This window comes from Opisthorchis viverrini (genome assembly GCF_000715545.1).
Source record: "Opisthorchis viverrini unplaced genomic scaffold opera_v5_408, whole genome shotgun sequence".
NCBI classification, from domain to species: Eukaryota; Metazoa; Platyhelminthes; class Trematoda; order Opisthorchiida; family Opisthorchiidae; genus Opisthorchis; species Opisthorchis viverrini.
The window spans coordinates 108,458-132,623 of NW_008752065.1; the positions used below are offsets into that span (position 1 = coordinate 108,458).

Sequence of the window (24,166 nt, forward strand, 5' to 3'; positions counted from 1 at the left end):
ATCAGAGGCATTTTTGGCAAATATCCTAGTTTACATACCGACTTGTTTTTCACGAAAGACTCAGCTGAACCCCTTTTTTTGATAATGTTCTTCAGCTAAATATGCTGCACAAATTGGCCTCATATTTCGCTTGATACGATATTTGGGATGCGGCAGTGTATTCTCATAAAGGAAACTACTCACAAGGTTGCTGAAAACTCAGGGACTGCGTCTACCTGGTCTGCCGAAGGAAGGGTAAAACCGGTCGTGGGCAGTTGAAGAGTATTCAGCATCCTTGTGAGTAAAATCACCGACTGTTTGCAAAATCAAATGCAACCGCCCCACAGAATGACTACTACAGAACTTTGCACCAGAAGGGATGGGTACAAGAAAAGAATAAACGGAAACGCAGAATACCACTGGGCTCCACTGAAATTTACAGAAACGGCAAAACATGCACTAAAGAAGAGAGAATAGATTTGTAAAACGTTGGAGATTTGAGTGACTGGTAGCCAAGTGGTGAAGGTCGCCAAGCATCACAGGGTGCATAGCATAAAAGACGTATAAATAGCGAACTAGCACCAATTCATCCGAGCTGACATGTGGGCCGTTATCGGCGAAGAGTTGTCATGACCCAACCGAACCGAAAACCTACATAATCTCCAGATGGGCCGTTATCGGCGAAGAGTTGTCATGGCCCAACCGAACCGAAAACCTACATAATCTCACCCTCAACCAGGTTGCCGTAGCACTAACAAGCCCAAGCAGACCAGCAGAATTTACCAGAAACACCAAAGAGAAACAAGTGGTTAAGGTGCTCTGAACAAGAAGACCAGTGACTCAAACCCAATCGAAATGATTATTCTCTCCACCCCGTCGGTCGTAAGACGTGAACTCACGCACCAAGCGACAAGACGCTCTAACTCACATCCGGAACCGATCACTTGAGTTAATCAAAGGATATATATCTGATGATCCCACTGTTGGCCTTAAAAACTTGTATAACCAGGCAACCAGCTCACTTGACCTGACGCAGCTTTTTTGTCAAAGGCGAAAAGTTTTTCGGGTGTAAATCCGTCGACGAGTTACCAAGCCCTTCTGAAACATAAATATCATTATTAAGACTGAACTGGTCAGTTTGTCTTGTTAAACCATGTTGATTTTGATTTGAGTGTTTATTTAAAAGTAGCTCATTCTTTCTTCTTGGAAGAGTATTGTGTCCATCCATTTTATGCACCATGTTGCATGAATAATTAAGCCTCCCGAGGTTCGAAGTTGCTGCACTCATGTTGCACTAGTACTAGCCGGTTCAAAATGATTACTTCATCATGAAACAGAAAGATCGCCGAGTAGTATTACACAGAGGGTTGCACATCAGAAATTCGAACAGGATAATTAGCTAAATGCTTTGTATTTGCATACGTGTGCTTCCTTTGGAATCTATTAAGGTTCGTTGCTGCCGTAAGTACTGTATAGATCTAAATCAAAACGTCGACCACCACTTACACAGTAACTGGAACTTCATTTCTCCGCTTTGCGCGAACTAAAAATGTTAAACGAAGAGGCGAGCAACTGACGCCAGACGTGCTGTAAATTATGCCTCGCTTTTTAAGAGCTGATGTCGGGTTGGTTGAATGCGGCTTGAAGATGAACTGTCAAAAATTTAGGAAGATGCCAGATAGCCGACTGTTATGAATGGGTTTGAAAATGTCGTAACATTTATCCACTGTGCGAAGGATGAAGGAAAAGTAAACTACGGTTGTGTTGAAACTAGCTAACAAAGGTAGAAATTGAGGCAACCTATATAATTTTATTATCGTATTCTGTGCTTCTCTGTTAGTAGAATAGTTGTCCAATACGTTCATAAGAATGATGAACAGTGGAATTGTGAATAAAAGAGACCTTTTCTGAGAAAAATATGCTAAGAAATTAATTTTCAAACCATTACATCTTCTGCCCTCAATATATAGTGATTTTATTTTGTGGGTTAAGTGCAAGAAGCTGTCGACTATATTTGCTTCAAACGCACAGACTTGGCATGCCTAACTTTTTGAAGGCAAGAGAGAGTAGGTGAAAAGTGTTTCGCTTGACAGGATATGGTGCAAAGTGTCATTTGCTTCACAGCAATCGCTGAAACAGATCAGGTAATGCCGGTTTCCTAAAAAAGATACTGAGAGGTGGAAGGTGATTTTTCTGTTGGTACCAACTTTTTTGCAGAGAATATTGTTACCCTGACTGCTACTAAGGGAAACTCCTCAATTTATTACTTTCTAAGAACGGACGATCTATCTTCAAAAGCAGATTAATCAACGTACGATTGGTCTTTGTGTGACAGCAGGGCAGCAGGCATGTTTAGCGACTGCTAAAGATTCGAAGCACAAACCGGAAACGAACCTCAGACTAAAGTAATTCACTGGTTTTTACGATATTAACGCTTAGAAGGGAGACCGTTGTAAAAAGTGAATTGCTCTCCTTTAAAGACTGGTGAGTAAAAGTCTTATTGGTCAACCATCTGTAAGGAATAATGAGGAGTTTTTCACTGGTTTTCTGAAAACAGGGACCGAGACCAACCGATTCTGCTACTTCAGGTGGCATATTATTAGGCAAGTAAATAATCTGTCCCAGAAGTGAGAAGTTACATTGGTCATCAGAATCAGCATGTGAAAGAACTGAGCGTAAGAGAGTATTCTCACTTTCGGCGAATCGGATGCCAAGAGCAGGTTATGACAAAATGGTAACATTCGGGACATCGCTGAGCATTTAAACACAATGCAGCCACAATTCTTGACAGGTGTTTTATCTGATAAGTGATAGCCCTGTCTTCCTTGGATCAGAAGTTTATTCTGAAGTGAGAATTCTGATGGATTCAGAGGAACCACCCAGTCAAGTGATTTTATTCCGAAAGCGGGTTTTAGTAGACTACCGGCGGATATTTAACCGAGATTTGCAATTGTTTAGGTTTATTGCAACAACTTCCCTAGGCCTTGGTTGTCGTGTTTTAAGAAACACAGAGAACCGATCAGCAAGTTCTTTTTTAGTGCGGAATGACCGCCAAAGTTTCTTGTCTATAGCTCATGGCCAATGGGTCGGGTGACTGAAAATAATTTTGAGTTTGGACAGCTGATCCCCCTACTCTGAGCACCGCGGTCGGTGATTCCTTTTTGGTGTTATTGGCATACTCATCGTAGTTTAGAGAAGCCGTCTCCTTTCATTGATTCCTTTTTACAGAATGGGATGGAGAACAGTTTGTGGTAGCTATGTACTGTTATGATGCATGGTCTACAGATGTCATTTTAGACAAGGAAGCAATCATGATGTAACGAATCAGTGTGATACCATTGTTACAAGGGAGGACAAATAACATGCGACGGAGCGTGTCATCAAACAAAACATGCACTAACCAGCTGTTCGTAAGGGTCGAATTTCGGGTGCAGCTGCTGGCCAGTAAATGCTTTCCACAATTAATGGACCAGACTCAGTTTTCACTGTGTACCTGAAGATTTCGACGGTTCATTCACTTCTAATTTGAAGAGCCACTTTGCAATAGTAAATAAAGTTAGCTTAATTGGTGGTTAGACGGGTGCCAGTCTACAGATTCTTCTGTCATATGAGTTGAGTTTTACTTGTGTTAAACTGGAAGACCGGCATTGTGAAGATCATGTACAGTTAAGCAGGAAGTAAATTGAGATGACCACTTTTGTTCACGCCTCAGGCTTTGAAAGGCTTACAATTCAGAAGAGAAAAAAAGGCACGAAAATCTTAGTTTCTCTGAAAACGTTTTTGTCCTGTTTTGCTGTGGTTCCATCTACGAGGATGGCTGCGTGTATGTGTGAAGAGCCCATCTGTAACTGTATGATGAGCACATTCGTCAAAAGCACCTACTAATGGATGATCCTTGGGTGACAATGAAGGGACCAGTCGCTAGCCCGGAGTCTAGAACTTGCACCATATTTGGTTTGGATTATAGCAGTGAAGAAACCGATGGATATCTGTTGGCCTATTTGAATAGCAGATAAACTAAGATATAGGTCCCGCCAGGCCTCCCCGTTTTTGTTACAAAATCACTTCAGGGGTTGTCCGTAGAATAAAGCTGACATTTGGGCATAATGAACATCCATCTTCCCGTTCATATCACTCTTGCTAAAGGGCTGTCCTCCTGCCTCCTGGTGAGCACACACCAACGGGCTTATTAGCAGCGCATATCTTTGGTCATACCGGGAAATGAACTCCGGACATCTGACATGCGGGGGAGTGTGCTTTCACTACCCCACCAGCGCACGCTTGACGCATCTAAGTCTTCATGTCTGAATAGGCGGACGTGTTCACACGCGAGCGATGCCATTGGTACCCCGGACTGCTCGAACGATGACTCATTAACTCTCTTAATTGCGGCGATCGACTGACCCGCCTGTCAGGACTTCTCAGTCAGCTGGTGCCACAGACCCCTGAAACGTGTTGGACAGTTTTTGACTTGTTGTAGAGTTCATATACACATCGCTCTCGTTTGAACAGCACAGGACGCTGCACAGGCGTAATTATTATGTTGAGTTCACACCAAGTGAGGAATCACTGGACTGGAGTTTTGCTCCCATTGGAGCACGTCACCAGTGCATATCCTTGGACGTGCCGAGGCCTGCCTCAGGACATCTGACATACAAGGTGAGGGTGCTACCGCCGCTCGACCAAGGCAGGCCAGATATATCTGAATTTTCACGTCTGAGCAGGTAAATATGTTCACGCTTAAATGATGTGGTTGGTTTGCCGACGTTAAGTGAAAATTACCGTGATGTTACCAGTGATGCTTGAGGAATTTCACAAAAGCACTTGAGGGAGTCTACAGAACTAATTTGTCGGTTTATTAACGATTTCATGGTCAGCTATTTGAAGTCAACAATTTAAATCTTTGGGCACATTTTTGTTGTACAAATATGTTTCCCTGAACGAATGATGACCAAACAAGTGCCTCTATATCATAAGAGTTATTGTTTTTCATTTACCGATAGTAATAATTTTATCCTGGTCATTGAGGATTTCCGTTTGTAATCTCATCACATACTTTCGAGGTCCGCCACCACACAATTTCCTGTGGGAAGGCTTGTGACAAGGACTGGACGGCACCAGTATAAACCTTGCATGGTCTTATTGATTTTCCCGTCCTACAGGTGCACTGTCAGAATTTACTTGTTTGCTTTACTGTCCAGAACTTCTACTAATTCACATGGGGAATGCTGTGCATCAGCCTGTAGATTGCCCTACATGACTAGGTCACCACGCGCCGACCAAGTCAACAAACATAATGCACACAGAATTGTAGAGAGTGCGATAGGAATTGCCGCAGCCATAATATTGGTTTATCCAAAACGAGTGTACAATTATGGGGGCAAACAATCCCACCACTCCCAGCTTTGATGTGTCTCAATTTCCCCGACAAAATCCACGTAGAATGTTATTGACTTATTTTATGTAAGAAACTAAAATATAACAGGGACTTGAGGGAAAGTCTGGGTGTGAGTAGTGTGTAGCATGAGTAGTGTGTTGAGGGAAGAAAACGTTATTCAGGAAGGCAATAATACGACTAGTTTATTGTACCATCTAATCAGAATCATTCGCTTGTTACTTTGCAATCTTTTTGTAGAGCAGAAAGACCACGGACAAGAAAAATCGCTCAAATGCTAAGCTAGAATCAAGTGTCTGTCTCTATTGAGTTTCCCAATCAGAAAATGTCACACCCGTAGTTGTTTTTTATTGAATACTTCCAGCGCGAGTATAGCCACCATATCACAAGGGATAGACATCTATAAATGGAAAAAATATTCCTTATGCTGCTTCCTAGGCGTTACTAATGATTTCAACTTTCTAAAATACTTGTAAACGTGTTGTCTAATTGCAAGTAAGAAATGACGTTCTGAAAACGTACAAGTCTAAGCAAGTTTGAAGCGACGAAACAATGACAAAACACTTCTCAGCTTTGCTGCAAATGTCACATATGGCGCAAAAAATACTGTGACCTGTCACTGTCTGTTTAATTAAATGACCACCGCCCAGTCTACCGCGCCAAACCCTTTATATTAGCACTTGGCATTCATGGCCATTCTGACCATTTGTTCCCAGTGAGCAAGGCAAGTAACCATATGATATGTTCCAGATTTCTACACTGCGAAACCGGAACATAAGCGCTGTTACATCAAAGTTGAAGACGGCCAATAGTCTAAACAAACGTCTGGTATGCTAGTAAACCACAAGACAATGTCACATTTAATGCTGTTCCATCCAGTATATCGTATCAAATTGTCCACCTTACCGAAAGCCAGTATCTCGGCTGTCAGAAGTTGTAAATTCGGAGAAGTAAAAGGTTCTATTCTGAGAGCCCCTACTGTTATTTAGTAACATTCCTTTAAGGATAATTTTCTTTTTGCAAACACTGAGAAGCTATTTTTACGCCGTTTTAGTCTCCGGAGCGGAATGTCTTTTTCACTGCCTGCTATTATTGGCACCTTTTGGAATATGCCCCATTCTACAGGGATTAGTAGCGTACTTGTGGGCAATCTTTCAGTTGCTTTTCCTGCCTCACTTGGACTCACTGTCTTCATCTTCTCTAGAAGGGAACACTTCTTTAGGAGAAAAAGCACCAATTCATCGTCCAAATAATCCAAACTCGCTCGCACGACGTCAGTTGCTTTCACAAACCGGTGATATCTTGTCACATCTTGGTTTGTTTGGACGAATAGAACTGGGTCTGTTTAATTTTATCAAGTGAGGAGAACGGTACGTAGACGGCGCAGACTGCCAAACGCGGGAAGATTGCTCTACTAATTGCTGCATGAGTCTTGCCTTATTATAAATATTTTCCTGGCAGAATAGTAAAAAACAAGGATAGCTACTTGTTCTCGTTGAAAAAGCCACCAAATTACTTGCATCTTTAAAGCAGCGAGTATGACACTATGCAAATAAGAACAATTTACGTGCACCCAATAATCAGCGGTTGAGAAGCATTGGATTATGCTTGCCTCATTCAGAACGAGAACATGCTAAAACGGGATGCGTTGTGGAAAGCAAAACTTGCATTTGGGTAGTCCCATGGAGGGTATTTTTGCTCAAATAATTGAACTGAAGTGGACAGTATAAGACAAATAACGCAGGAGGGATAAGAGGAGGGTTTGAGAGGTTGCAACGAATATTCTGTATCCAACTAGGCATGCCGCTTTCGTGGCATAAAATCTCTGGAGAGGCATGTGCATCATCGGATCAACATTTTCGTCACGCATTTTTAAACACTTTCTTATGATTTTTCCGTACAACTTGGCGTCGTTTCCCCGGTGAGTTTACAGAACAATCCGATGGTATAGTCTGAAGCTCATGTGCTGAATAACTGTTAATATTATCAACTTATTTCCGTGATTATTCTGCTTTAATAACGGTGTTACAGACACGTAATCCATTTTATATGGCGCTGAATATTCGGCAGTTTACGTGATGAGGTTTGATCAGTTTTCATTCGCCATTGGTCAGAATTTTTTATGTACATGATAAAGCCTTTTGTGCACCATAGCAGGCCGACCACATAAGTGATAAGAAAGCCACGGCATAGTAATTATCTGTGCTCAGACTGCTTGTTACGAAATTGGGTCTTAATCGGGGACAGTTTTGAGTTTGATTTGCACCGAGTGTAATCATATCCAACCTGAAAGGTTGAGTCGGTGATGCACATATTAAATTACAGTCTATATGCCGGTTGCCGCAAGTGGGCCGACGCACTTTATTAGAGGAGAAAAACAATTTGTCGTCCAAAACGCTACTTGTTGTGATGTGTGTAAAACACTTACAAATATTTCGGAGCCTGACAATGCAAATCAAGAACACCGAAATTGACCACCCATGATGCCGGTATTCATCACGAATTTTGTGCATCAAAAACCACAACAAGCGGTACATTTGAACTCGAGCCGAAGTGACAATTTAGACTTGAAGGCATTCAAGATTCACACAAATATACTGTGACTGGAAAGTCAGGCAAACTCGAATCCTGGTTCACCAAAAACGTGCTTTACCACCTTTTACTAAAAGATAAATTACAAACCAACTTGCGGAAATGAGAAAATCTCCGGAAGGGTCCATGACAGCAGTAGCTGTGGTGTAAATACTGGGTAATGTTTCGTATTTCGATGTTTTTTTTCTGGGTTTTCCAATAAAACGTAGAGGTCCTGGTGAGCTAAATCGCAGAGAGCTTTTAATATTAGTCAGCGAAAAGATCGCCACTGCTTCACTGCATTTGAAACCGATAGGACTGACACTACACAATGCTACAAAATGAGAGTAAATGAAGAGGTGGGTATGTGAAACGAGATTAAACTGTTTGTGTCGATGATGATGGCCAATCAGTCGCACCGCATAAGTTGTCAGAGGAAGCCCCATAAACTTCAGGGCTGTCTACCATTTCATACTATTTTTTGTTTCCTTAGAGAGTGTGAATTTCCTGTGAATGCACACTCACTTATGTTCGTGAATCAACCATGTCATCTATTAGACTAGTCTGTGACTCATTATGTGAGGGGATTAGTGGTATTAAAGCTTTCGAGTTTGATACGGATGTTCAGTCGAACCGCTGATTCATCCCAATCGGCTGCACGTGAAATGGCAATTTTATTGCTTACACCACTTTTGATGGTTTTTAGCTGCCTCAAACAGCTAAAGCATTTTCTCCTAACACTGTATTATTTCTTTTATTTGGACAACGATGAGTGTGATGTATTAGTGGAACACGAAAATAGAAAGATATGACCAATTACTGTAACAAAAAGATGAAAATCTGCATAATTGTGGAAACAGTTTCTGTGGGGCTGGACAAATCCATGGGCTGCTATATGGGGCAATACTGAACAGTAATAAAATTCCGGTTTTTCTTATACACTCAACTGCAAACCAGTTTGGTTCTGATGAGGGGCTCACATGGACCCCAACTGAATCTCTTCTTTATGATTTTCTCATTCAGTGAAACGCGTCGAACCAAGCCGCCTCATGTTTCATTTGGAACGACGTTCTAGATGTCGCAATACATTGTGCAGACGCATTACACTACTCATAGTGTGGCTGAAAATTCTTCACCGGTTCGAAATAAACCAAGCCTAACTTGGAGCTGCATACTAGACAATTGATAGGAGCTCAGCAAACACTACATAGATTACACAGCTCGACAAACATAAATACAGCTAACCGTGTCTATGTAAATCCAGTATGACTATCCAAATAACTGTAGTGGTTTTTGAATTGCCGCCAAACCTTGTTGTATTAGCTGAATACAAGCCTAGAGAAGGCGTTCTCCCGGTTAGCTTATCCTAAAAACTCTGTTCCGTTACAAGCTTTGCGGCGAAGTTTACTCGTGAACTGAGGAACTGTTCAAAACACTTGGACTAATCTTGGTGTAAGTATATATTGAAGCCTGTCAGTATCACCATTCCTGAATGTATATTCTCTAGGCCTTGTGGAATTTCTACTAAAGCCCAGATGTTTTTCTTAGCACCAAAATTCCATTTTTGGATTCCGTATCCACTGAGTTCTAAACAATATCGTGGAGAAATATTTTACCTGGCTATCGTAAAAACTAAGCAGTTTCATGCCAGTTACTGAAGTATTCGACGAGTTTTTCATACCGGTTATGAAATTTCGGGGTCGCTAGTTTGGGTACAGTTCTATGTTACCACTGAATTCAACGCTCATGCAAACTGGATTTATAAACGACTTTGATCTTCTTAGAAACAGAATTAATCAGACAGCATTTAAATGCAGAGTTGTAGCCCAAAAAGGGAACGTCAACATTCCATTTGTTCCTCCGCTTTGTTGACCCTTTTTCGCTTCTTTACATGGCAACGAATAATATCTCCCATGATCTTAGTAGACCATCTTTACGAGAAACTACCCTGGAGATGTAATTTCAGACTGCTAATTTAAAGCATTTAGTATTCTGTCTCTGAAAGGGTTACTCTGATCAACCCCTTGGAATTTATAACCTGACATGTAGTTTGGTTTGAAAGGGTATCTTGTAAAAGACAACTTCTCAGAAGAGATATGATTAGGACGGTCCGTTTGGGTAGCCTCTTCAGGTGTAAAGAAAACTACAGTATTCCGGAATCTAATACACTGAAGCTAATAAAACACTACTCTCTATCGCCACTTTCTGAACTTGGGGATAACTATATTTATCATCAAACAAATACTTAGCTGGTGCCATTCGGAAGTCCCAAGTACTCTGTAAAAGAGGTGGAATATGTTGTTTCGGGATGCCACTCCCTGGGGAGCAACAAAGCGCCGCCAAAATACGGTTGCTTGTACTACAGGAGATTACTTTGGTATGCACAACTGCTGCGTTTTAATTGGGCTACAGATGCTACTGCAGTCAGAAGGGAATCAATGAATCAATACGTCTGACATAGCGTTCCTGACGGTACGTCACCTCGTTGTAATCAATAACTTCCTTGATGTTCCTGACTAGCTGACGTTTCCCAGATGGAACTTCTAGGTTTCGGCGAGTATGAGTAATATAACAGACACCTTGCACGGTGCGTTTGATGGATTTATTGGTGTAATATCAAATTTAATAACCTCTAATGTCAATCGTAGGTTAAAATACTAGGACGTTCGTGACTTAACAGTTTACTTGCCTTCAATCCGAAGCTACGCGGATTTAAGAGAATCTCGCGAAGATGAATTTTGGCAAAACTAGCCTGCTCTAAACATTGCTAAAATCTACTGAAATACACAACATTAAGCTCTTGGTTAATGGGCTTGGCTGCACAGGTCGATGGAACCGCGGAACACTATTTGGGTATCTTGAGCTAGATTAGATTTATTCATTCATATGGGATATTTCCGTTTTTCTGATAAACTCCGTGCGTTTGTTTCAAGTATTAATACTGCTGGTGGTATGTGAAATTACATGAGTAGAGTAAGAGTGATTTTCAGGCAATTTTTGACGGACGAGCTAGTCGACGTAGAACTCCGAACGCTATCAATTTTCGACCACACTCGCAGTAAACAGTCCCAAGTTCACGGTGTATTCCGGGGTGTTGGGACATGCAAGAATTGCGACTTTAACGGGAAATACTGTGGTAGGACTTAGTGTGGTTGCAGCCTAATGCATCCGCAGGGTGACTCAACATAGGCTCGCTGGCAGTGTTCTGGGAAATGCTAGTCCGTAGTCGTGATTGACTGTGATCCGCCCTTGAAGAATATAAAAAGTAGCCGATTCATTGCATGTGTTTTGCCGTTATTTTATCGTCTGTATAGAGGTGACACTAGGCAGAGTTCAATCTTCAGATTACGTAACTGCTGTCAGTTTTGTTGAAGCCTTCATAAGCCTGCAGCTACCTAGGGTAGGTCGGCTTAATGAAGAGAGGAATTTGAGTTGGCCGACTTATTTTACCTGCTTACAAATGACAGATGAAAAGGTGTTTCGAAAAATCAACTTTGCAACGCAATCTGAAGTAGTGAAACACTTTTTTTATTTGCCTAAAGGTGCATGGTTAACACCAATTTATGAGCCTTTGGCACTTCAAAAGCTATGGAATCAAGTGTCGCCAGGACAGAAGTGGCGAAAAACTCCTAACTGTTGGTTTCTGTGAATAGAAGACAACAATACTTCCGTTATTGTTAGCTACCGTGAAATCCTTTTGCAATTAGAAGCCAGACCACTTAAGTGAATTCCTGAAACTACTTACTTCATTTGCTCATACTGACAGTTTTTTCTGAAGGGCATATGTGTGTTATGCATATGCCTATGCCTGGCAAGCAGATCTGCTTTTCCTAATTTGATCATGGAAATTGCTATATTCCCGGCTTTAAAGTCCTTCAAGTCCAGACAGTGCTAACAAGTTCAAGCTGAATTTGCTGCTGAGTCAGAATGCAGGTGGACTTCAACGCTTAGTTCGTGGTCTTAGTATAATGAAAACCTACCATTGTGTCAAGAGCTGGTGCTACCGGAATAATAAACAGGGCTTCTCAGCCACAAAAACGGGTGAATGGTGTAGTGGATTCATTGGAATGAGATTACTTCATATGCTCTTAAATAGCATGTGGTGATTCTAATGCAAATCTCGACATTCCTTGGAGTGTACATGCAAAAAACTAGTTGGTCAAATGCGTTATCAAGACCTTAGCTTAATAGCAGACAACGAGTCTTCACTTGATTCGAATGCCTTGTCTAGTTTGAATGTACTTTCTCTTGTCCGAGCGCAGTGAATGTATACTGATCTGCACCAAAGTGGAGGAAACTTAGACCAATGTCTCTCTCGTTCCAAAGCCGGGTCTTGAACTCCTAAAATCGGGCACATTAGGTGCCCGATTTCCTAATCAGGAAACCCTTAGAGGTCTATTAATATGTTAACACGAGGACATACTTTGAGATTTTGCGTAAACCAACTGGGTCTCGTGAAGTGAAAATGTGCGTGACGGTTCATACTCACTGATATAGATGTGTGCAAAGTACTCAGAGTGTTGATAGGACACTGATCTATTGTTTCAAAAGTCCGTAGTTCAAGCCCCAACGCAGCTGGATTAGCACACTGCTGGTGAGCAAAACACACTAATTTGAAAACAAATTTGGTTTTGCGAGAGACTTACCTGGATCTCAGCTAAAACACTCTTTTATGATGTGTCCAGCCAAATGAATGTGCTGTACCAGACAGCCTCATGTTCCAGTACGATATTCGATACGGTATTCGAGGTATCACCTGGAGACATCACAAACGAGGGATTCAGCTGGGTTTCAGGTGTCTCTCACAAAACCAAATTTATTTTTAAATGAGTGTATTTTGCTTATTTCGTGCAATTTAGTTTCAAGAAGAACATCAGGTTGACAGAAACTCGGGGACTACACCTACCTGATGAGCCCCTAAAAGGTCGAAACCGGTCTTGGGCTGTCGAAAGATTTTCAGCAACCTTATGAGTAATGCATTACGCTGTTGATGGTTTCTTAAGTGGGCAAATCTCACGACCATTTCTTCCTTCACTGGTGCTACTCGGGTTGTTTCAACAGAACTGGAAGAGGACTGTTCAGGTGAGAGTGATGCCTTTAAAAATATTCTGGACATGCAACTTGGGAAAAGTACTACTATGACGTGTCCCACAAAATCTCACTCTAGAATCCCGACCAGTTACATTTAGTTGAACATCTTGGACATTACGATAGCCAAACTTTATCTAACTCAAACATGTGACCGAGCACAACGGCAAAATACGGGCGGATAATTCTTCCAAAATACGAATAACGACGGCCCACTGAAATGTCAAAAGAAATGCTGCACTCCGAAGTGAACAAATTTAATGCATTCTGGAATCATTCAGCTGTAGCACCCTACCGGTGCCCAACTGCCATGCTACCAGAAGGGGGCACGAGGGCTGGGATACCGCCAGTTTTCTCAAGCCTAGACAAGAATAGTCGAGAGACAGGGGTCGGGTTCGAACCACGGACCTTCCGATCAGTAAATTCGCGCTCTAATCACTTCGGCCATCTCGCCCCCTTAATGCACTATACCCAACACATGCTCGTGAAAGCCAAAAATAACGTCGTACTATCAAGTGTTAACGATTTTCACTTTTATTGAAAGCTCGAAAAACATAATGCTCGATAACTAACCAGAAATTTCCTGGCTGATCCTGTTTTCACCGGTTTTTCATGTTCTGTCATGGTCAGTTAGGTTACCTAAGTAGCCGTGAATATACATAACAAACCATCATAGGCGCATCAAAACTCCGTTAGGATTATTTCCGAAAAAAGGTTCCAACTTTCTAGATTACACGGAAATCAGAATGTTTCCACCATTTTGTATCATAATTACAATTGTTTTTCTATCGCTTTGTGGAAACAGCACTCACTAACTGCAGGTTGATGTTTAAGTACGTTGTACCCAGGTATACTGAGATGAGCACTTCCTTCACTGAAACCAGTCGTTCGCTAGAGTGGACATATTAGTGAGCAAGACGCCGTTATTTGTTATCTATGAACAATGCGCAGCACGAGAGTAAACACTTCCATCAAAGTAAAGATATCAGGATAGCATATCCCAGTTGGAAAACTCACCTTCCATTTTAAATGTATGCTCTGCATTAGCCCAGCACCAGGGTTTTGGTAAGCTGGATGCCTATAGGTTAGTCCTCAAAAAGAAATGTACTTTTTTTAATTAAGACCAAATCGCTCTCACTCTGAATGCAGTGGACAACAACGTCTCCTTCATTCGCTAAGGTTTGTCATGTACCTTTCAAATGCTCAGTAATGTGTGTGTCTTTGGACGTTTCGGCTGATCGAACAATATAGCAAAGTAAAAAGTATTAGCAACAGAATGCCAAGGAAAAGGGTCGGCTGCTACGTACCAGACAGCCATTCAAGCTGACATTTTTCGGTTCTGTGCATGAGGTCTGCACAGTTGACATGAACACACCAACAAACAACACGGGCTCTGTTGCGCTATTTTTCTATCTCATTCAAACCTCCACTGGTTTCCGTTTGCAGTTACTAAAAGTTGGGATTAAAGCGCAGCAAACATAGTGCCGCAAACTTCATGTGCTGGCTTGATGGGTAACGCCTCATCACCGGAAATCTTTAGATTCTGACTGCTTACGTTTTCCATGCCGTGTATTCCGTGTGTGCCAACATAAAATACATGAATAAGATGGGCAACACCCTCCGGCTAGTTTTCTTGGGGTGTGAATTATTGATGATTCTGTCTACAGTAACATAGAGCCATTTAAAACACAGGCTACGCTCGCAAATCACCCGCTTCGTATGGAAGTATCACAGGAATAAATGACACCAGAATACGGCGGGAATTTTTTGCCTGTGCTAACCATCTACGTTTGTGGGGGCGGAAAATGACAAGGTCCATATTTGCTACTTGGGCAGAGAGTCAATGAGTCACAAGGTGGGTGTATATGGGAATACATGGATGAGAGTTTAAAAAATCGATTTTTTTGGTGGACAGATTTATGTGTTTACCGAGGATCATCAATTTCACCTGACACAAGACCACACAAAACCAACATTTGGTTAGGTGTCACCACCGTCGTTGGTGCCATCTTACGGTGAAAAAACAGTGACCAGATAAAGTTACCGAAAAACACGTTACGTTTCCATTTTCACGCTGAAGCTAGGGAGGTACAGCACTTCAGTCCACCGAAGAGGAAGGAGGCGATGAGAGATGAGATGAGATACCTTTGTGTTGGTTACAGAGGCACGCCTGGCTTCTTCGCAAATTCCAGGTCATTTTACCGTAAAAAGCAAAACTGTTTTCACAATATATAAAAGTTACACTGCAAAAATCTATAATGGGATATGCAATATATCCCTAAAACAATATCACAGTGTCCACACAGCGTGATTCTTCATCGAAACAAATGTGCTTATGGGTGTCGTCCCATTGCAGTACTTCCGCTCTCTGGTGTATTGTCGCCAGAACAATTACACCAGGCTAGAAACGCTAATCACTACCATTAACAAAACAAGTTGTAGGTATCTTGCTGAAAAGTGACCTAGGATAGGTGTGGCCAGTTTACTGAATAAGCTGACTTTGGACGCACAAGCTCTCCATCCTATCGTTTGCTCACCCTCTCTTTAGGATTCTCTTTAGCGAAGAATATATTGCTTCATGCCCGTAGCTACAATAAATATGAGGGAGCGCTGTTTCCAAACTTCCTAGTACATGAAATGAGGACAGGTGAAACGAGGTAACACATCCACGACCTTGTCCATAATTTATTTGCATTAGCAGTTGTATAATGTTTTTCGTGTGACCATGTGTGATAGTCCTGTCCTTTCCTTCGTGTTAATAGGAGGCCCAGGGTAAAGCGAGCAGAAACCATGTGTCCGTATGCCATCGACGGAATTCAACATAAAAAACGTGTCTGCCTTCTGTTTAAAGATTAAATTTTAACTGCCTGATGACCTTCATTGTATTCTCCAAAACGACAGTCTGGTTTCTTTTTACGGCCAGTGTTAGCTGAAAGTGAATGACTACCAAGTGTTTTGAGGAGATCGCTGGCTGATGACTTTTTTGTAAGCCACTTGTTAAAAACTTTCAAAGGTCATTCATTCACATAAAGGCGGATAGCCTATTCCTATCAGACTTGAAAATACATAAGGTCGTTCCTACCGTTGGAGTGCTTCACTTAATACGTGCTCTGATCTGGTGACGCCAGACAACCTGAACTTTTAAATTACGGACCTTAGAGCATACCAAGACATGTGAGCCATATAATTAAATCGCGCATTCCAATATAGATTATTTGTGCTTTTTCGTCTTGCCAGATAACTGCGTTTTGCCACTTAGATCATATCACAGATACCAATTAGATGTGATGAAATAAATTTCTAACCTTATCAAGCCTTACGATGCTCTGACCCCCCGTGCAAATGTTAACGGTGCTGGTGAAGTAAACTAGTGGGCACCGAGTAAACTGTGTACTGATCACACAGGGTAGGTTGAGACTCATTCTCTTTCAGCAAAACAGAGCTTATGGAAGCTACGTTGAGAAAAACGGAAGTCAAATTTCCAGGTGATACATATTTGATGAAGATTACCAAGCTCTAGAAACTCATCCATGTACAAACTCAATCCAAGGTGTCTGGAGAACCAGAACCAAATTATCCGATGGCCCATAGGACCTTCGAGTTTGCTTTTCATGCTCGTCAGAGCACATGGATAAGCTTTGCTATACACCGCTTCTGCTGAGCGTTTTGCTTTGATGTCACGAGTGAGGATGCTCTGGTAGGCGGCATGATAAACAGCCACACAACGGACTTAAACAGAACGCCAACTGATAAAATTCCTACCATTACCGTCTTTTAACGCTGTTCAGTTTAATTCTTTTTGGCACGGAAAAAACGGTGATTAGTGGACTTACCAGCTTTTCGTGGTACTTGTTTGCCCTCGAGTATTACCCTGGGCAAATGGTTTCTGACGGAAACGCGCAGGCAAAAGATATTTGAGGCTCTTGTGTGGATGACCCCCGTACTCCTTCTAGCTTGTAGCCAACTGGGGGGAAACTTTTAAAGTGCACTTTCCTGAGTGTGGTTTTTGATGAACTTAGTTCTCTACCGATTCATCGTCCATTTCCTCGACTATCAGACATTTGTGCGCGAGTTCTTTACAAGTGAACATCAAATGTCTTTCACCACTCATCTGTTTTCTTTTACGAGGAGTTTTCAGTAGCTGTCCAATTCTAGAAGATTGCAGGTTAATGTGTCAAAAAAGAAAACCAGCATTAGGATAGGTTAGCGTTAGGCATCAGGTCTCTCACTACCTAGAAAATGCGTTGCAGCATTCCTGCAGCCGAAGAGGTGTGTATATAAAAATGACATGATGGCCACTTTTGCATCTTATGGATAGCACCAAAAGCTGAGGTCTCTGAGCTTGAGTTGGCTTGCGGGCACTTGTGTCCCACAAGCCAATCCGGCATTGTCCTAATTCAGTTGACTCTGCGACCCACTGACCATCACAAACACAAATCTGCCGGTGATTTTTTGCACTTGTACGTGTGTTCTGTCAAGTGTGACACATTTTTGATGCGCTAGTCAAGGGCCAATCGCAAAAAGCCTTTGCTTAACGCTTTCATTCAAACAAGATTTGTTTTCGGAAATTAGGAAGTAAGCACCTCCTCATCTATTTCGAGACGGAATGGTGTTCACGAAAAAATGGCCTACAATATACTGCCAAAAATAGGGACTGCGTGCTTTTCGGAATGTATTCTGAGCTATGGCAGTGGGCGATTCAACCATGCTTGAAACAGGGGACCAAGATAATCATATCAGGGTTCAAACTAACAAAGAGTTACACATAGAAGTTTTTTCAGGGTAAGATCGCTTAAGGCAGAGCCATTTAGCTCTCCAGCAATGTAGTAGATTGGCCTGTCCTGTTTATATTAGCTGTCCTTGAAATTTAATACAACTCTCTATAGGATTCGTACAAAAATAAGCTGTACTGGTTTCTACAAATAATGTTACATACTTCTGCTGTCAGCTGCCAACGGGTGCCTTAATTCTGCGGCTGTTTAAGAAGTAGTGGGATTTAAAGAGTATGAATAAAGTCAGCTTGTAGTGTGCGCTTCGGCCATATGTCCTTGTTCATATTGGCCAGTCTTTAGGCTTTTTATTCATACAACAGAAAAGGGCGTCTGGCAGATTTGTCTGGGAAAAGCGAAGGTGACTGTTGAAACGACATCGATTCGTGGCAACTTTTCGGTACGCGAAACTCGCCTGTCTACGACGTACAAGTTAGTTTATTGCGTTCATTGAAGAGCGCTGTAGTGCCTCCAAAGCTAATGCGAACACTGAGTTCCGGTCAGTAGTTTTCTGACAGTCTAATTTGCACTTTTTTGCCTATGTAAATAACCTAGGAAAACTGTTATTTAAATTGTTTTTGAACGCGATTCATACCGTAGATTATCCAATGCATTCAGCACCAACGGAAACAATATTCCGAATTCATCCAAAAAGTAAAATGGCATATCTGGGTTTTGTAAATTCACGTGTGGTTGTAGTATTAAGTGGATAAGAGAAGTATTTAACACCAAGTCAGTGTGCACCCGAAATTGTGGGTCGAACAATATTATCTTGAAATTGAAAGTGTTTTGATAATAGTGTCTGTACATGGACGATATAATTCATGAATGTCAGATGTTACCCATCCTCTTCAATATAATGTCCACGTCTGATTATGGACAACCATAGAATGAGTGTGGCGATTATGTTTGGCGAGCTGCTCAGTTGAAAACTACCCAACAGTGCGGCAGGTTCACGAGGATGATGACGGAATTAAAATAAATCTACGATGCAAAAAGAGTAAATGATAAAATTATGTTGAAATGCAGTCAAATGGACTCAAGTTTATGTGAATGCGTTAACAGTTATCCGCCCTACATTTAGCCTGCAAGAAACTAGGGTTTTAATGTTTTTCAAATGCGAAAACGTCACCGGCCCAATTTTCAAGTACCTAGTTCTGCGCCTAACACTTCTAGGAAGGAGGGTGGGAAGAATCACCTGGTGAATTAGACCCACGTCCACCTACTGAACCCCATTGTCACTCAGAAGCCTGGTCTGGCTGAATTCTCCAAGAATCATCTGGATTTTTATAATGAAACTAGTCAAACAGTAAGTATCGGGTTTGACATTACCAGCTTCTTTTTGCGGGCCAATCAGTTACTTAAATGAATATAATAACTAGACACACTATTAACGCCATATTTTAGCGGAGCACTATCAGACAGGAATAGACAAGTTTGACCTGCTAATCGCTTTTATGTTCTCCATGAAGATCTCCGGATTGTTAAAAATTCGAACAAATGAGAAGGTTATTGTGACTACAACTGGTAGTGAGCGCACGTGACACCAAGTTAATTGTATCAGTTGTCATCCGGTTCTGTTTTCGTTGGTTTGCCCTCCACCCTGAGCTTCCGCACTTCCTGTTATTTGGGATTTGAGAGTAGCTTAATCGTTATAACCAGGTGTCGTTAGGAACTGTGTATAGTATACCACAGCAAGTACGCCTTGCTTCTTTCTGTTACTATTCACCTCCAGTTTGAGCAGCTATCAACCACTTCATTTGTCTTCCTGTAGTGTAGGAGATCGGTGAAATGACCTGTTCCGTTTTTTGCTGTCAGGTGACCTTCATCTGTCGCAACCCAGCTGTATCTTGTTTAAAAGGAAACATAGTTTTCAAACGGCGTTCGGATTGCCCGAAAATTCGAATCCTATCTCTTGCTGAAGAACGAATTTCAGTGCTGGTTATGTCTTGCATATTGAAATCGACCCAGTCAATGATAGTGGACAGATGTGAGTTTACGTATTCTCCAGAGGAGTTCGGGTTAGGGCTCTTGTTTTGCATCCCAGAATGCATAAGATTTCAGTACCAATAAAAAACCGGGATATATGCCTAGGAGTTCACTCAGCAAAAACATTATAGATACCCGTTAGGTCATATTCAGTGTTTGTCCAACCGAATCCAATGAACCTACAGATAGCAGTTTTGACTCAACTCATCAAGCATGATCAAATATCAGGCAACGTGAACGGAAATATTCTATGAACATGAGAAACTCTTTGCAAACGTTTCGTGCTTGTGCGATATACGCCACATTGCATGCCTCACGAGGAGTTTTTGTGCAGCCTAGAGTTCAAAATATGTGACGGAACCTGTGTGATTAAAGTTCAAGTGGCATTATCTCCTGAGGGGATCCAAGTTAGTTGCCCGGTCACACAAGCGCCTATACATAAGGTCGCAAATTTCTGTCATTCTAGGAGCTACTGGGAATGATTTTCAATAGCCACAAAAAAGCTAAGGACTGTAGTTCCGCTTAAGTACTAGTTACTATCACTTAGAGGATGAGCCATAGATACTTTCAGAAATTCTTCTCTCAATGATATCACAGATGGAAAAACGTGTGACGACCGTATTCGTGAACACAACGTTTGCGACCATAAACTGTCACATTCTGGATAAGTTTTGGTTTCCCAGACGGCAGAATACGCATAACAATAAAGCTACGCCCATAATGATTTGTTTCGTGCCTGCCTAAACCATGTTCGTAGTATGCGTCTTTAGAGAGCTGCACTACTGTCCCAATAATCCTGTTTTTAATCCATTTTGTGGGTTCCAACTGCAGATGTCCATGTTTCACTATCTTGACAGGTTGGACGATAGAGGCCTGTAATTCCATCCCTCTTAAGTTGTCAAACTGTCTATTACACCAAGGGTGGAACAAAAGCAGTGCCATTTTGGGAGCAACCTGCTATCAACATTTGCTCAGAGCTCAGTCGGCGACAATCCGACGCTTTTTGACAATCCGAGAATTTGCGGCCAACTGAGCAGTATGCGCCCGAAAAATACGAGTTGTCCATACTGGTATGGTAAACTATATAGCAAGATTACACACCATGTCCGTCAAATAGTTTGATCGACTCCAGTTTTAAAACACCAGATGGGAGTTGTCTCGATTAAACAAAGACATCTTTGAATGTGTAAATTTAAGAAGCATTTATAATAACGAAAAATTTTTCCAACCTCAGAAGGTGCACCATCCGATACACTGGCTACAGAAGTAATGTTAGATTGATCCAGATAGAAGAACATTCATGTGTGAATCATAATCATGATGAGCCTGTCAGTTTGTCTTGGGATTATTTTGATGGTTGTAAACCACACAGCATTAGACAATCGTGAAGACGGTGTGTATAGTATATCCGCGATTATACCTCTAAAAGGTGAGTAAAAATTAGAACACGGCCACGGTTTTACATTCTTTCAACCCGTCTGTCTTGAGATGTGCCGGCTTTTGGGACGACCTTTATAGCGCTCTTCTTCAAGCTGTTATCGGACAAAATTGCAGTGAAAAACACCTCACAAGAAAATGATTTAAATGACTGTTTACAAAAAAAATGACTAAAAACTACAATGCACAAACTGGTTTTGAACGAAAATACTGGAGGCTAAATGGGCGAATATTCATGACACATCTTAGGGTAGCCAGTGCATCCGCCAAGAGCTGCTAATCTTTGATTCTCACGAGCAGTCCAGTTTTCCATTTCTCTATAGGCCGCTTATAAAGTCTTTACGAGGACAAGGGTCCTCTAAAACATACTTGATCTTTCTTGTCTTCTTTTAAGACAAAAAATTGGTGATCTTTCTGTCTTCTTTTAAGACAAAAAATTGGGATCTTGATCTAGTACAGCAGGCTTCTAATGAGTAGCTCTGAGTAAGCGTGAAGCCACCGTGGTCTTCATAAGTATGATTTGACTTCCTTAAGTGGGTTTGAAAGCATAAGATTTTGGGCATCCAGTCCCTACCAATGATTATTAGTCATGTATTCGATTGTTGGTCTGATCGCCAAGCTTGGCAGTTTGATTGCGAACGTTTCATCATCAATCGACGTGACATCATCAGTGCATCAGATAATCACATCTGTCACGTTTATTTCGGAAAGATGCATAGTTTGTTATTCCGAAAGAATCTTATGGGTCTACGCTTCCTAAGGGAACTGGTGCGATGTCAGTGCTTTACCTAATTTAGTAAAAGGTCTTCTAAAGAAGTTCATTTGTGTAAATGCGGCCATCAGTGTGAGATCTGATTTGATTCATAACAAAAAGGTAGGCATAATTATTCGCCAAGGCGCAATTGGCAAATTCAGATATATCGAAGCGCTTCCATAAATACCGAATTATATTTTCGTAGATCGAGGGTGAATGTAAAAAGCATGAGCGTTCGAATCAAGTGCAGTGTGACCTGACACTTTCATTTGCACTTCTAGCCAAACCCAGGGGACGCCAGGTTTTTCAACGTTGACATAATACTATGGTTTTCAATTTCAGCGCTACTCTTGCGTTTTTCCAACAGACTTCTTGGGGTCAACCAACCTCCAGTCATAGTATATTGAAGCCGTTTCAGAGTAGCGAATTGGAGGAATATTGTTTATAGTTTGTTCTGTTTACTCTGCGTTCAGTCACATTGAGGCAGTGAAAAATAAACCAACAGCAAAAAGTGTTTATCCAAAGGTCAATATGGTATCTGAAAACAGCAAAAAGGCGCAAGAGAAAAGACCAACCATAATGAGTCTTGAATAGTGAATGAAAGACAGATATCTCGGAACGGATTTTCACTGAAAACTTCAGGATGCCCTGTGGTCAGCTGATTGCGCAGACAACCAAAACGTTTCTATACAGCATTTAAAACTTATCCGGGATTTTCATTATGAATCGAAGTGTGGGAGGAGGTTATGTGAAATCGAGAACATTGTGCGTTAGCACACACAGACAGACTACAGTAGATAAACAGTCATCTTGTTATCGTTTTGTCTCTCAACTGCAACTTGCTGAAGCGGTCCAACTTTGATCTTATGTCATTGTTGTACAATGTTCTGTTTTGTTCCAAGCGGCCAGGTGTTTTGAAGTGACGGACCGCTAGTCACATGAGAAACACCAACCTTCCAATACCGCGCTGTGAATGGAAATTGCATTCGAGCCGGTCACTTGATGCGCACAGCATTTTTCGTAGAAAAGATTTAGCTTCCCAAAGCTCAAGTATCAGAAGTACCACTAGATTCAGCTATAAATTTCACCACTCCCATTTTGGGGACTTCTATCGGAAACAATGGTTGAATATATATTGTAAAACGGCTCATGTTATCAAGATTTATACCCATGCTCTTAAACACCAAATACATATTAATCATACGAGCTCTTTGCAGGCATTTACGTACTCATTGTTATCTATTCTGATTTTCCTTATATAGTTGTGAAGTTGCAAGTAATGGTAAACCTCAAACTCAGGTGACCTTTGAAAAAAATAGGAATAGTGAAATGAAACTGTGTGGAACAAAATTCACGAAGTTTGCAAGGTGGAATTTTACCTGGGATGGGGGTTAAATGCTGTGTGTTTTGAATGTGAAGAAAAATTTATTTTTCCGCTGTCTTATGGAAGGATGGGGAGAATCACGATTTGTCCGGAAACGGAAGATAGTCGGTTGGAAGCGGTGGGGAATTTCTTAAAGAAGTACTTGAGGTAAAGATGACCCAACGATGGAAGAACTGGTAAGCTCCTATTGATACTGAACCTGATCTAGGTGAGAACGCGGAAAGGTCATATCTTAGCGGCGTGCAAAGGAGTAAGCCATAAGTAAGTGATGGTTCGCCAACAGAATGAGTAGCTTCCTCCTGAAATACGCATTAGTTTGATATTGAAGAGTATTCCAACCCAACTTGAGGGGAATCTCTCATTTATGATTTTATCCAACTGCATGTGCTGCACGAAGTGTGCTTCCCGTTTCAATTGGTGCGATTTTTGCGATATCGCAGTATGTATACGAATTGTTTCAGCAGTATTTTCCTATGTTCCCTCAAGATATTATGATGAGTAGTGAGTCATTCCTGATCGAATCAAATTTTGCTGATAAGAAGAAGAAATAACATGAAAAAATGAGTCAATTTCGGGGCTTTTTAGGTCAATGGTTTTAGAAAACCAGGTGGGGGAGAATAAAGTGAAAGCGTTCGATAACCGTTCAGGTTGATAACCGTGTCAGGTGATAGGGAGTGATTGAGGTTTGGCGGGGGGACAGGGCTATGAGTATGGTTGGTGTCCAATATGATTTCGTTTGCTCACACATACTCCGTTCCACTTTAGACTGTCCTTATTTTGGGTGATGCTTGAAGCAGTGC

At 41.5% G+C, this 24,166-nt stretch overlaps 1 protein-coding gene across 1 annotated transcript in view; it reads right to left on the reverse strand.

Annotated features, from left to right (window-relative positions):
* The window catches only part of T265_10795 (hypothetical protein), a gene marked incomplete at both ends in the record, with an annotated part of 48,962 nt that overhangs the window by 14,446 nt on the left and 10,350 nt on the right, over positions 1 to 24,166 (reverse strand). The gene's annotated exons all lie outside the window — the stretch shown is intronic.